Genomic DNA, 13,540 nt, shown 5'->3' on the forward strand with positions numbered 1-13,540 from the left:
CCCTTACTACCTTAGTTGTACTGATTTTCACAATGCAATCAAAATTTACATGACAAAGTCTCTTATGCCATAACCAACTTTCATCAATATGTACAATCAAGCATGCCTTCTCATGATTATTCAAATGAAAGATATTACCTCTAGTCTGATTACTGGTTGCAATTTCTAAGCCAATTCTGTTCATGATTGTGCATTTACCATTCTTGAATTGTAACTGAAAACCTTTTTCAACTAATTGACCAACACTCAAAAGATTATGCTTCAAACCTTCAACATAGTAAACATTATCGGTATTGTGCTTACCATCAAAAGATATAGTCCCTTTTCCTTTGATCAAACAAGCTTTATCATCTCTAAATCTTTCTAGACCTCCATTGTATTCTTGAAAGGTTAAGAATTTACTTTTATCACCAGTCATATGATGTGAACATCCAGAATCAATGATCCATTCATCCTTATCTTCAATTTTCGCTGCCAGGGCTTGTTCTACCGGTTGAACAGTAGGTGTCGGTTGATGTTCTGTTATAGCAACAAAAGCCCATCCATTGTCTCTCGATTTTTCATCAGAATCATCGGTAACTCCTTCATCAACATAGTAACAAGATTTGTCTCTATTCTTCTTAAATCTGTATCTGTGATATTCAAGGTTAGGCTTATATGTTCTTTTAGCTTCTTTCAATCTTGCATGTCTATCAGAACACCTAGATGCCATATGACCAATTTTATTGTAGTTAAAACATTTAAATGGTGCTTTACCTTCATACTTACTTCCAACTGGACCTTTATGCATTTTCCTTGCAAATAGTGCTTCAAGTTCTTCCAGTTCTTCATTCTCTTTTCTGATTTCTTCAAGTTCTCTTGCATAAAAGACTTTCCAATCAGATTTTTCAGATGATGATGATGATGATGATGTTGCAGATGATGATGATGCCTTGAAAGCTAAATCTGTCTTAATTGTAGCAATAGGACCAAATTCCTCAAGTTCAAAAACTGAAAGTTTTCCAACCAAAGTGTCTCTAGATACTGATGTATTAGGCATTGTTCTCAATTCATTTATAGCAGTTACTTTCATCTTATATGCCGGTGGTAATACTCTTAAAACTTTAGAAACAATTTCATCTTCACTTAAGGTTCCTCCACAACATTGTATACCCAAAACAATTTCATTTGCTCTTTCCATGAAAGCAGAAATCCTTTCATCTTCTTCCATTTTCAGATTTTCATACCTAACCCGGAAGCATTCCAGTTTTGCAATGTTGACTGTGGAATCACCTTCATTCAATGTCTCCAATTTGTCCCAAATAGCTTTAGCAGTGGATCTATTTGATAATCCCATGATTTGCTGATCTGACAATGCGCTCAAAAGTGCTTCTCTTGTTTTGCAATCATTTTCCTCATCTTTAGCCAAGGTTGGTGGAATAGGTTGACCTTGAGTAGGAGCAATATAGCCATTTTTTGTAACATCCTGTTGACGTGTCTAGAATCGCATTGCTGCAAACTCCATACGACCAACGCAGAATAGAATAAACCAGCTGAGTATCATATCCTCTCTTGAGATAAGAAAATCCCTAATGCTATTTTCTACGTTTGATCAAAGGGGACAACCTCAAGGTTTCGTTTGTCAGGTCTTGACTGTGGGATTTCTCAGTGGTTTGATGTGTTTATGCTGGAAATACAAGGGGGACTTACGGTGAGATAGGCGATTGATAGATAAGTTCCTTGGAATCTTTATGATCTTTCTTATCAAATGATTTCAATTGAGTTGATACTGTTTTCAATGGGACTGCGGATTCTCGTGATAAAAAAGGGGGAAAAGGAGGGAAGGGTAGAGAGAGAGATACATGAAATATAAATTTTAACTAAGATAGCAGATTCAGTAAACAGACGGACACCTCCAAATAACTAGACTAAGCATCACCAGCTACTTAAGCACAATATTTGCATAAATCTAGTGCAATCTTCAAAGGAAAATAGGATTTTCATGTTATCAACTACAACATTAGAACTTTTACATTCATAGTGAGTATTCAATAATAGAACTAAGCATATAAAAGGTTCAGATTAACCATGTAGAGAGAAAGGCAATCAGCCATTCCCTAATGGTGTGAACTGTGAGGATTCTGTCGGATGTTTGTTTGAAATTGCTATATAAAGGAAATAAACATAACTAAAAAATTTCTAAATTAATGAAGAAGGAGACCATGCACTTACAAGGAAATTTGGAAACAGTCTTAACTTTGCATTAAATCTTGTAAATTTCGCCAGAGCTTTTGCAACAATTCAAGAACTTCTTACAAAATGAGGGAAAACCAGTCCCTTAAATAGGCTTCAAAAATGGATGAATGGCCAAGATCAAATCTAAACAAGTGGCCCAGATTCATCCATAAAACATGGTTGTCCATACCCATAAATGGGAGGCAAATATAAACAACCACCCCAAAATAAGCAATAACTACCCAAAAAGGATAATTAAAACTCATCCAAAATTATCCAAAATTGTGCATTCATAAAGTTTTACATTTTAGTTGACTTGAAAGTCAAATATGACCCTTTTGGCCAAAAGTGCACTTTTCAAAATTTTAAAAAGGAAAAAAGTGCATTTTTTAGGAAAGCACTTTTTCTTTTCTAGTTTCAAATCCTTTTATCAAAAATTGACTTTCTTCATGCAAATATTCCCACCAGAGATCTCGACCTGCCGCACGTTCCTCACGAACATACTCCTGAAATCTGATACATAATTGGAAAAGCAGACTGAATGGAGGCATAGGAGGATGGCGAATTTTATATTGCATGCCCTCGAGGTATTGGTCTACGTGCTTCAGACCATCTTGCCAACTAGAACGATTACGCTCAAAGCACAACATGTCCGAGTGGAATTGACCGGCAAAGCCTAGGTCCTTAGTGGAATAAGTGATCTTATTTGTTCCCAATCTTTCCTCCCAGTCTGGCAGTATCACTTCATTGGATTGGTCATTTACCCATCCCGAAACCATTGATCGAAGGATTATCTTGCCAAGTTCATGCATGGTTTTCAGAATTACCTCGCATGCATTGTGTTCTCTATCGATGATTTCCTTCGCATCATTCTTCATGTTGATAGTCCAGTACCATTCCTTAAGAGTGCTGATGTTATGAGGATCTAGGATGGTGGGTAATGTAGGAATCTATGCATGGGTCCAGAAAAGAGCGTTCATGAGGGGAAGAGTAGTGGCAGCCACTTCCTGGATGTGGAGGGATTCCCTCTTTACCTCTAATAACTTAACCAAAGTGGTTTCTCGGTGGCGAGCCATTTCCTTCACTTCCTCAAGGATTCATTCTCCCCTTCTTCTGATGCCTTGTATCCATTCCTTGACGGCCCTTGCGGTGTCTGTTGACGTGTATTTTGTACACAATCATACATAGAATAAAATACCAACAGGCATCTTATCCTCTCTTGAGAAAATAGTCTCTAACTGCTGAAGATCTGCAAAAAGGATCAGTTAGATGGACTCCAAGGTTCTTTTAGTGGGGTCTCCACGTGTGGACAAGCTTTTAGTGGTATGATGTGATTTGCTGTTTCCTTCAAGGCTTCTTACGGATTCAATGGTTCGAAGATTTCACTAATCTAAAAAGAACTTTCAAAAAAAAAAAAAAGGAAAAAGGACAGGGTTTAAGTAAATCTAATCTAGCCTAACCCTAGGAATGACTTAGCATGAATGAGATTTGGCAAGACTCAACCAATTTCAATTTTGCCATAAGACAACAACTCAACTGAAATTAGTGCGATCTTCTAAGGTAATAATGGTGTTCAATGCATCAAAGACCAAGGACACTACTACGAAGGTACATATCCTAGATGCGAAAATGCTTGAAGGTTAAGGACTCAAAGTGTCTTCCAGTCGACCACGCGAGGCGTTCCTACAATCAGCAAGAAGCTAGTGGTTTGGATTGCGAATCCTACCAAATATCAAATCTCACACTTAGTCTTTCTAATTAACAAACTACTTTGATTGAGCGTGATTCAAGTACATCCAACAACCATGAAGATAACTCAAGGAACTTGCAACAAAACACCATAACTTCAATATTTTATTGATTTCCAAGTCATCATATACAACAATTGCTTGAATTTCTCTCTTCAAGACTCAATCTTGCTACAAAATAAAAATTGCTTACAATTCTAATCTCCCTATTTCACTCTTAACTCTATTCTCTATTAACTGACTATTACAAATGAAATGAAAAATGGGGGTATAAATAGCATCCCCAATTACAATGAAAGGTCCAGATTGAAAGTAAATCAACGGACAAGATCATGACATCTAAACCCTAATTAGGGTTTGTTACAAATGACCTCCTTTTTACTGAACAATATTAAATACATAGCCAAATATTAAATTTGGCACAAAAATCTAGGAGGTATCAACCAATGAGAAATAAGATGTCATGTCATCTGTAACAACCTTTCATCTAGAATCTTATTCCCTTTCCAATTTTCCTTCTTAGCATATGCAATGAATTTTGTCACGATTCCTTCGATTTCTGTGATTGGAATCTCGGGAAGATTCTTGATACTCTCTTCTAAGTGGATAACCTGATCAAATGCATCTAGAAGAGCTGTGTCCCAAGTAGGTTCAAGTTCCTTTGTTCTATCAATCAGGAGCATGGTGGCATACATTTGATCATACTGCTCATCTGTAACATCTGCGTCCTTGCGAAAGATGATAGTGATTCTATCCTCAAACTCTTGTAAATCCACATCTGTCTCGACCTCGATCCTTCTGCCAAGAATGGTACGAAGTACCTCAAATACTCTGTCCTGGATCGGATTGATCACCTCCTCAACTTGACCACATCTAACACTGATGTCCTCAAAGAGAACACTCTTTATATGGAGTAAGGTTGACCACTGAAACAAACTGTGAGAATCACCTTCTAAGATCCTCTCTTGTGCTAAAATTCTTCTAGATGTATGTCTTATAACTTTCAAGACAGGGATGACAACGTCCTTGGTATGGGCAAATGCAGCTACTGTTGCCATCAATCTGTGGATTATCTCAAGAACTTGGATAGCCTGGTGGGTGATCTTCGACATCCTTGTAATAAACTCAATGGCCACCGTGTGAGATCTATCCATCCAATTACATGTACGCTGGACCATATTCCTGAATCTTTCTGCTTCATTGATTGATTGAAGGGGCAATGCCTGCAATGGTGATCTAACTGGATCCTGACGTCCCAAAGGTTCATTGATGTGACTGAAATATGTCCTCCATGCACCTCTCTCTCTCTCAAGCTTTCTATTCTTTTCTACTTCTTCTCTAAACTTATCCTTCAATGCCTCAAATGTGTCGGTGGCATCATCTAAAGTCTGCTCTGCTGTGGATGGTCCTAACTCAATAGTCTGTATATGATAGTCTTCTGCTAGGATCTCACCCTCATATTTGTCTGCTGCCGGTGTAGCTATCTGCAGTTTTCTAGATCCAGTCTCATCTCGAATCATCTTGGACATCTTTATAGCCTTCTTCTTCTCTGTTGTCATATGTGAACGTCCAACAAGGCTCTCTAAATCAATTGCACTGTCCTCGTCCTCTATTACGATCACCTTAGTCAATCTTTCCTTCAACCAATCTGGGATATTTGATCTTGTCTCTTGAACTTGAATCTCTTTATGTACTATTTCTTCTTGTCTGGGAGGAGATGTTACTTCATTATCATTATCTAAATCATAGTCTTGGAGAGATCCATCGGATGAAACATGCTGTGCCTGTTCTTCCTCCTGTCTGTCATTCTGTACCATCGATTCCATGGACTCTTCCACTCGAACTGTTCTATCTTCTGGCCTGGAAGAAGTACCTGGTGTTTGATCTTTGTTAGCACCTTGCTTTTTCTTGGAAGGCTCTTTCTTTTCTGATCTTTCCTTTCTCTTTGAACCTCTCGGATGGAGATTGCCCTCACTGGCACATCGAAGGTTACCTTCTCCTGAATTCCTAGGATTGGGATTGCCTTCACTCACACTGGCTCCACCTTCGGCTGGCTTTTCTTCCAAAGTAAAAGACATGGCTATGCCTTGTTCTCTCAACTTCTGATGTTGAATGTCTACCCATCTGCGAGTACAAGACAAGACTGGTGCCATCAAATCATCTAAATCCACGGCTTCGGGCTCATTCCAATTCAAACTTATTGTTTTGCTCTCTCTATCATATGAAGATTGGATGTGCCTGCCGTTGTCCTGAGCTTGGTCGGCTACTCTGTAAATCTTACATTTCCTGATGAAATCCAAAGGCAATCTAGAATGTATCTTGCGTTTCACTTCAAGATCATCTAGGAGATTCATCATAAAATCTTCAACCTGGTACTCATGTCTAAATCTTCTACCGACTGTCTCCTCTAAATGTCCATGAGGATCAAAACTATTCCTCCAAGCAAAAGATGAAAAAGGATACAAGGCTAACTCCCTCTCTGCGTCATCCATGGCTGAGACATTGGGACATACCTCAACTGAATTACCCAAAATAATAGGTACCTGAACTCCATTCTGATGTCTGTGTCTGAATGCCTTCACATATGCTGCCAACTGCCTTGTTACTTCAAGTAACACAATTCTATCTGTAGGGTACCTCGGCAACATGTATGGAGGTAAAGGACATCCATACACTCTAATGTAAGTGAACTTGGGAAACTGAATGAACCAAGCACCGTACCTCTTTATTAACTCCTGGGCATCCTGAGATAATCTGTTGTGAATCCCTCCTTGCAACGTCCTGGTGATGTTCATCGTGAAAGTATCATTGATTAACTTGTAGTTCTTCCCTGGTGGATGATGCAAGTAGGTATAGGATTCACAAACTCTGACCTCGCCGGGTCCTCTTCCAATCACTCCTCTGTGAGGTAGTCCTGCGTACTCAACGCTCCTGATTAAGGCATAGATGACGTATGAACTCATGTGGAAGGACTTAGTAGCCCTGAGTCTTCTCAACTGTACGTCTAAGCAATGGCTAATTATCCTAGCCCAATGTATTGTACCCTTTCCTTGAACAATCACCTGGATGAAGTAAAACATCCATTTCTCAAAATAGAAGGCATGAGGTGCTCCTGTAACTCTGTTGAGCATGGTGATCAAATCTCTGTACTCCTCTTGGAAATCAATCCGGTGTGGTGTGTTCGGTACTTTGCTCAGACGGGGACGACTCTTAAGTAGCCAGTTCTTGTTGATTATGCTTAGGCAAGCATCTGGATCATCATCGTACACTGATCTGGCTCCTTCAATGCTCTTGTATATCATGTCCCTGTGCTCTGGAAGATGGAAGGCTTCACTTATGGCCTCCTCTGAAAGGTACGCCAAAGTGTTTCCCTCATTGGACACAATTGTCCTGGACTGTGGATTGTAATGACGGGCACACTCGATCATCAACTCGTGGCACTGAATGGCTGGAGGAAAACCGGCCGCCTTAATGATGCCACTCTCTATTATTCTCCGGGCGACAGGTGATGGCTTGCCGATGTAAGGGACCTCTCGGAACTTCTTCGTGCTAAAGTTTCCCAAGTTTGTATCTCCAACGTTGCTCCACTTGGACACGATCTTGGTCTCCACTTCTTCGGTCTTCTGATCTTCTTTCATGAGAGCCGAGCGACTGGTGGATGCTCCCGCCTTTGGGGTCGCCATACCTACACAACATTTCATTATAAGAAATAGACTTTGCAATAAATAACGTAGATAAGAGAGATAGATTTTAGGAAACCTCATGATAAGTCCCTAGAGTTATCATTTCCTAAAATACAACGATTGAGCTAAGAGATTTAAAATTCAAAATTTGAAATATGACGATGAATGAATAAAACAATAAATAATTAAATCGCCATACCTCGATAGAGAGCTAACTCTAGAATGCAAAAACAAAATTTGCCTAGGCAAAATTGAGGTATAAAGATAATCTTCAATATGATCCCCTCAAATTTGATTTCGCCACCTCTGGAGAGAATGTGATCTTCAAATCCGCACAAATAAGTCTCCAAGTCTTTAGCAAATTCGCCTTAGGCGTGGTCTTGGATAGATCTTCAAATTCGCTCTACCTTTGATCTTCAATGCAATTCGCACCTCTTCCAACACACTTCGCACGCCTCACACCACCTTGGGAATGTCTACGCCACCATGGTTTGAAGTCGCACCACCTTTGGAATGTCTTCGCGCGCCACCCTTGGTCTTCAATGCAATTCGCACCACCTTTGGAGTGTCTTCGCCACCTTGGATAAATGAAACTCGCACTATATTCGCCTCTTGTCAACTCGCATGAAGGAAGGTAAAATAATGATGTAGAAAATGATAATTCTACCCCCCTTATATAGCGCTTGCATCCTTTACCCCTTAGGCCGACTTAATAAAAATAAAACCATTTTTAAATGATTTGCAATGACATAACAAGGCCGACCTCCATATATGAGCGCTCAAATCGATTTTTTATTAATTAAATAATTAATTACTAATGCCTTGCGTTTTTAAATTGCAAATTTCGATTTTTAAATAAGGCAAAAATAATTAATAAATGTTAACGCCATATTAAATGCCAATAAAAAATGGATTTTTAATTTTTAAATTGATTTAGCATTTAAAGTAAATTCGAATTGTTTAATTTGGCGCCAAAAAATATGTAAATAGAGGGACGTACCTCATCGCTCTGGTCCCTTGAAGAGGGACAGGAGCGATCCATGATTTTGGTCTAGATTCTTGTTCAACTCCTTCATTTCCACGTCCCAAATCGATCATCTGGTGGTCTTTCGAACTTGAATTTCTTCCTTGTGCGAGCAAGTGCATCCCATGACCATTATCGCCCTGGTCCCTTGGAGAGGGACAGGAGCGATCTCCATGTTTTTGCTTGAAATTCTTCATTTTGGTACGATCCTTTCCTTGCATCATCTTTTGAATGTCATTTAAAACCTTGTGCGTCCTTGATTTTCAAAGAATATCATGCGTTTCGTTTAACATCGCCCTTGTCCCTTGGAGAGGGACAGGAGCGATCTCCATGTCTTCATGTTCATCTTGTATCTTTGACCTTCGAAATATCATTGCTTGTGTCCTTTGCGCTTATTCCCATTCGCTTTCATTATGTGTTTGGATGCATTAAAAGGACCATCGCCCTTGTCCCTTGGAGAGGGACAGGAGCGGTCCATTATTTCTCCTTGATCTTGGCGACTTTTAAGTTTCGATCTCCTTTGCAATGCCCTTCAAACGTCGTCCTTCGCACTTCCTAACCTCTCTTCGCCTTGATCTTTGAAGGAACGGGAGTGTTTTGATAGTATCGCCCTGGTCCTTGTCCAAAGGACAGGAGCGATGGGAGACTTTTAACTCGATTAGCAATGTTTGGACGTTTAAAACTCTTGCAAACTATCTTCAAACGATGTCCTGGAGCATATGTAACCTTGTGTATCTTTGTCTTTACGTAAATCTTGCATGGATTAATCTAATATATCAATATCGCTCTAGTCCCTTCCTGAGGGACAGGAGCGAAGTTCATCATAACATGCTTGTTCTTGTTTGTACCAACTTGCAATTATCTTCATTGCGTGGAATGATGTCCTTTCGACCCTCTTGGTAACTTAAAACTTGTTTGCCTTTTGAAATTTACGCCATTATGTAGATATCGCTCTGGTCCCTTGGAGAGGGACAGGAGCGATCTAGGTCTTTAGAGTGCAAATCCTTCCATGTGATGACCTTTGCAACGTTGCGCTTGATGGAAATGCCTTGAAATGTCCTCGCCACCCTTCGTCCTGGCTTGGATCGGCCTTGAACCTTGGAGGGACGACCTTGAACTCTGGAGGGACGCATCATCACCATTGTATCGCCCTGGTCCCTTGGAGAGGGACAGGAGCGATCCTTCCCTTGTGACTTTCATCTCACTTTGCCATGCTCTAAGTTTATATTCAACAGATTCGTCCTTCTTTACTCTATCCGTCCATGCCTTGACATTGTTTGTAATTTTGCAAAAAAGGCAATTATATCAAAAATCGCTCTGGTCCCTTCCTGAGGGACAGGAGCGAACTAGGCATTTAACAGTGGTATGGACGTCCCAAAAATCTTCAATTTATATTCAATGTGCTCATCTCATGTTCTCCTTTGTTTTTGAACGTAAACTTGCCTCGACCCTTGTCTGGATTTTGCAAAATGAAGGAAATCACTCTGGTCCCTGGGAGAGGGACGAGAGCTACAAGGTACCTCGCCCTGGTCCCTTGGAGAGGGACAGGAGCGATTTAGTCAATATAGGTCATTTTCCTTCGTTTTTTGCATCTCAAATTATATTCATTTGGCAAAGTATCTTCCTTCGGACGTCCTCAAATCATTAAGTTTTCAAAATCTTGCAAGGACAAAACGAAATTTGAATTGTAGCTCCGGTCCTTCACTGAGGGACAGGAGCGATTTTCCTCCTGGAGGCCTTTCTGTGCTCATGAAAATCTTCAATTTATATTCAAATGAAAGATCTTGTCGTTCTCTATCATTTCAAACGTAAAATTTGTCTGGACTCTGCAAGGACAATAAGATATTTGAAATTGAGCTCCCGTCCTTCACTGAGGGACAGGAGCGATTTTGCTCCTACAGGCCAAAATAACAAGATTTTTCACATTTTAACACTTCACGAGGCGAAAACAAATCAATTCCAATGCCCAGGATCAAACTTCAAAAAAGTCAAAATTTGGTCAAAACATTCAATCAGACAAAAATTCACATTGACGGTCAACACTTAGACAAGTTTAAGCTCTGCATGAACATTCCAATTGAAAATTAGACCATTTTGGCGAAATCATTGCATTCAAAATTTGCATTCTAGAAAAGAAAGCTCAAAAGCTCTCAAAAATGACTGGATTTTGGCTTGAAAAGGCAAGATTTAAAACCCTAAGGCTTAGCCCTAAATCCAGACAACTAACTGACTAACAAAACCCTAAAAACGAAGGCGAAAACAAGCGAAAAACAAGCAAAAAGAGGGGGTCCCCATTTGCGATGGGGCGATGTGTGAAATGGTCACAACAGTGTCCCATACTCCTTCAAATTCTGTTGTGGTCCTCTATGCCAATGTTGTTGGGGGAATGTGGGATTCGGAGGCATTGTGTAATGGTCTCAGGAGTTGATCGATGTACCCTTCGGCCTCCTCAGCACGAGCCCAATACATATCCTTCTCAGCTATTATCTCTTCAAGTTGCCTGAGTATGTTCTGCACTGAATCCTTGAATTCCTCCTTTTCCTGTGCCTTAGTGGCTCATCCACTGAGGATAGTCGTGATGCTATAATCTGCTAGTGTGATTTGATCTACTGGCTTATCTACAGGTGGGGTGGCAATGTGGAGAGTACGGTTCCTTTGCTCATCTTTAGTCATTCTGGAATATGCCTTGGGCTTTTTCTTCCCCTTAGCTTTCGCTTGGTCTATGCGTGAGAATATGTCCTCGAGGTTGATAGGTGGTTTGGTGGTGGCCTTGTGCTGGGCTCTAGCAATTAACCATTCTTGAGGCACTATTTGGGCTGATGATATGGTTAAGTTTGCATTCTGTTCTTTGAGGTTTTCAGTCGACTCATCACAGATTTGCAGCTGTTCTGTTACCGGAGGGGTGGAGGAGGTGCCAAGTTCCTTACTTGCAACTGAACTTTCTCCCATTTCACTAAACAGTTGTCTGGCGCCTTCGTGTGATGGTTGCCCTTCAGTCCTTTCGAGCTCGCGGGTCTCCTTTGCCCTTTGCTCTCCTTCAACGGTAGAGTCATCTTTGGTTGCATTATGGAGCAGCAGTTCATGGCAGCTCTGTTGGGTGGGTTCATGCACTTCGATCCCTTGAATAGATGGAATCTCTCCTTCCTCTATTTGGTTACCCTGTTGGGTTGATTCAGTGGCCCTTAGCTCAGCTTCTAGCATGTCAGGTGCAGGAGGATCATCAGTTTCAAACGCATCAATGTCACTTTGAGAAGGCGGAGCAGGTATATAATCTAGTTCTACTACATCGTCGGACGAACTGGGGTCCTTTGACGATGAAGTGATCTCTGGCCTCCTAATAGGAATCTTTTCCCTTCTTGTTCTCTTGGACGTCCGAGTCCCTCTGCAAGCCTTAGCCTTTTTTCTCTTCTCAGGTTTCTCAATTTCTTCTCTGGGTGCACTGGACGTTCCTTCATCTTCGGAAGACTGAGAATCGAGGCTGCCCATTAGGTGGTAAGTGAACTGGACTCCCTCATGAATTACCTCTCAATCTGCTGATGTAACCATTGGTCTGTATATCTTGCTTGGGCTGCCATGACTGCCTCAAAATCAGTGATCAGGTCCTGCGACCAATCAATGCCTGGCAAAAGATGCCTTACTGCCTCAAATTTCCGGACTTGGAGGCAATTCCCTGAATCTGTGAGTTGATCTGGGACCCGGCGATATTCAAAGAGCCGCATTTTCTGCACACTCAGCCTAGAATATTCACGTCTCCGGACTTCGTAGTCATCAGAGCAATTTTGCCAATAGTCTTCAACTGATTCCTTTGCTCTGTACCGCCTACCATAAGCTCTTTTTGCCAGATTATCGCGATCGAAATATTTTCTCAGAAAATGCTCTTGTAGGCCATAAGAGGCCAACTCTGCGAGGGATTCCTTTGCTAGGGTGGGGGTCTTCAGATGGACATCCTGGTTGCCTATAATCATGGGGAACGCAAATCCAGCCTGCTTGCTTTCTCTGAGTAAGATGCCGGCCGAACATGATTGCCTTGTGACCTCCATGAGAACTATTTTGTCGGTTGGGTATCATGGAAGTCGGAGAGGGGCATCGTCAAAGCCCGCTATTTGGATATAGGAGAACCTTGGGAACTGGATGAACCAGGCCTCGTATCTCTGTACTAGAATAGTAGCTTGCTTTGAGAACCTTATGTGTAATCCTCCCTGCATTAGCCTGACCAGGCGCATTGTGAAGGCGTCATTGACGCGCTCATATTGGCCAACTGCATAAGCGGCCTGCTCTTCTCTCTGAGCTATATCTTGGTAATGCAGCTGCGGGTAATAGTCATAGACCTTTACCTGACCAAGCCCATTCTTGATTTCACCTTTCATTATCAAACCTGGCAGCGGCTGGTTCTTGGCGAACATGTAGACCAAATAAGAGGTCATAGTGAAGTATTTCTTTGTTTCAAGCTCTATCAGCTGAGTGTGGATGTTGTCGCTTATAATTTGGGCCTAGTCGAACTTGGACTTCCCAGCGAAGACTTGCTCTGTGAAATAAAACATCCACTCCTCAAAGTAGTTGGATTTGGGAAGTCCCATAACCCTGCTGAGTAATGTGACCATATCCCCATGCTCATTATGAAAGTCACTTCTTGGGGTCTTTTTCCCAATTCTGGTGCTTGGAAGCCTTCTCTCCTTGTACCACTCTTCGTTGATCAATGTTCTGCATCTGCCCGAATTCATATCATATGCCCCCTGTGCTTCATCTATAGTCGTGGCCGTGGGGTTGTTTGGGAAGGGAATATCGAATGCGTTGCCAATGGCCTCAGGAGTGAAGTTGGCGAGAGTCATATTCTCGAGGAGCACCAACTTACTCATAGTTCTGTACTGCTA

At 41.2% G+C, this 13,540-nt stretch overlaps 1 protein-coding gene across 2 annotated transcripts in view; it reads left to right on the forward strand.

Annotated features, from left to right (window-relative positions):
- The window catches only part of LOC131041410 (alpha-N-acetylglucosaminidase), a 286,676-nt gene that overhangs the window by 207,804 nt on the left and 65,332 nt on the right, over positions 1-13,540 (forward strand). The window lies entirely within an intron of this gene.

This window comes from Cryptomeria japonica, chromosome 7, assembly GCF_030272615.1.
Source record: "Cryptomeria japonica chromosome 7, Sugi_1.0, whole genome shotgun sequence".
NCBI lineage: Eukaryota > Viridiplantae > Streptophyta > Pinopsida > Cupressales > Cupressaceae > Cryptomeria > Cryptomeria japonica.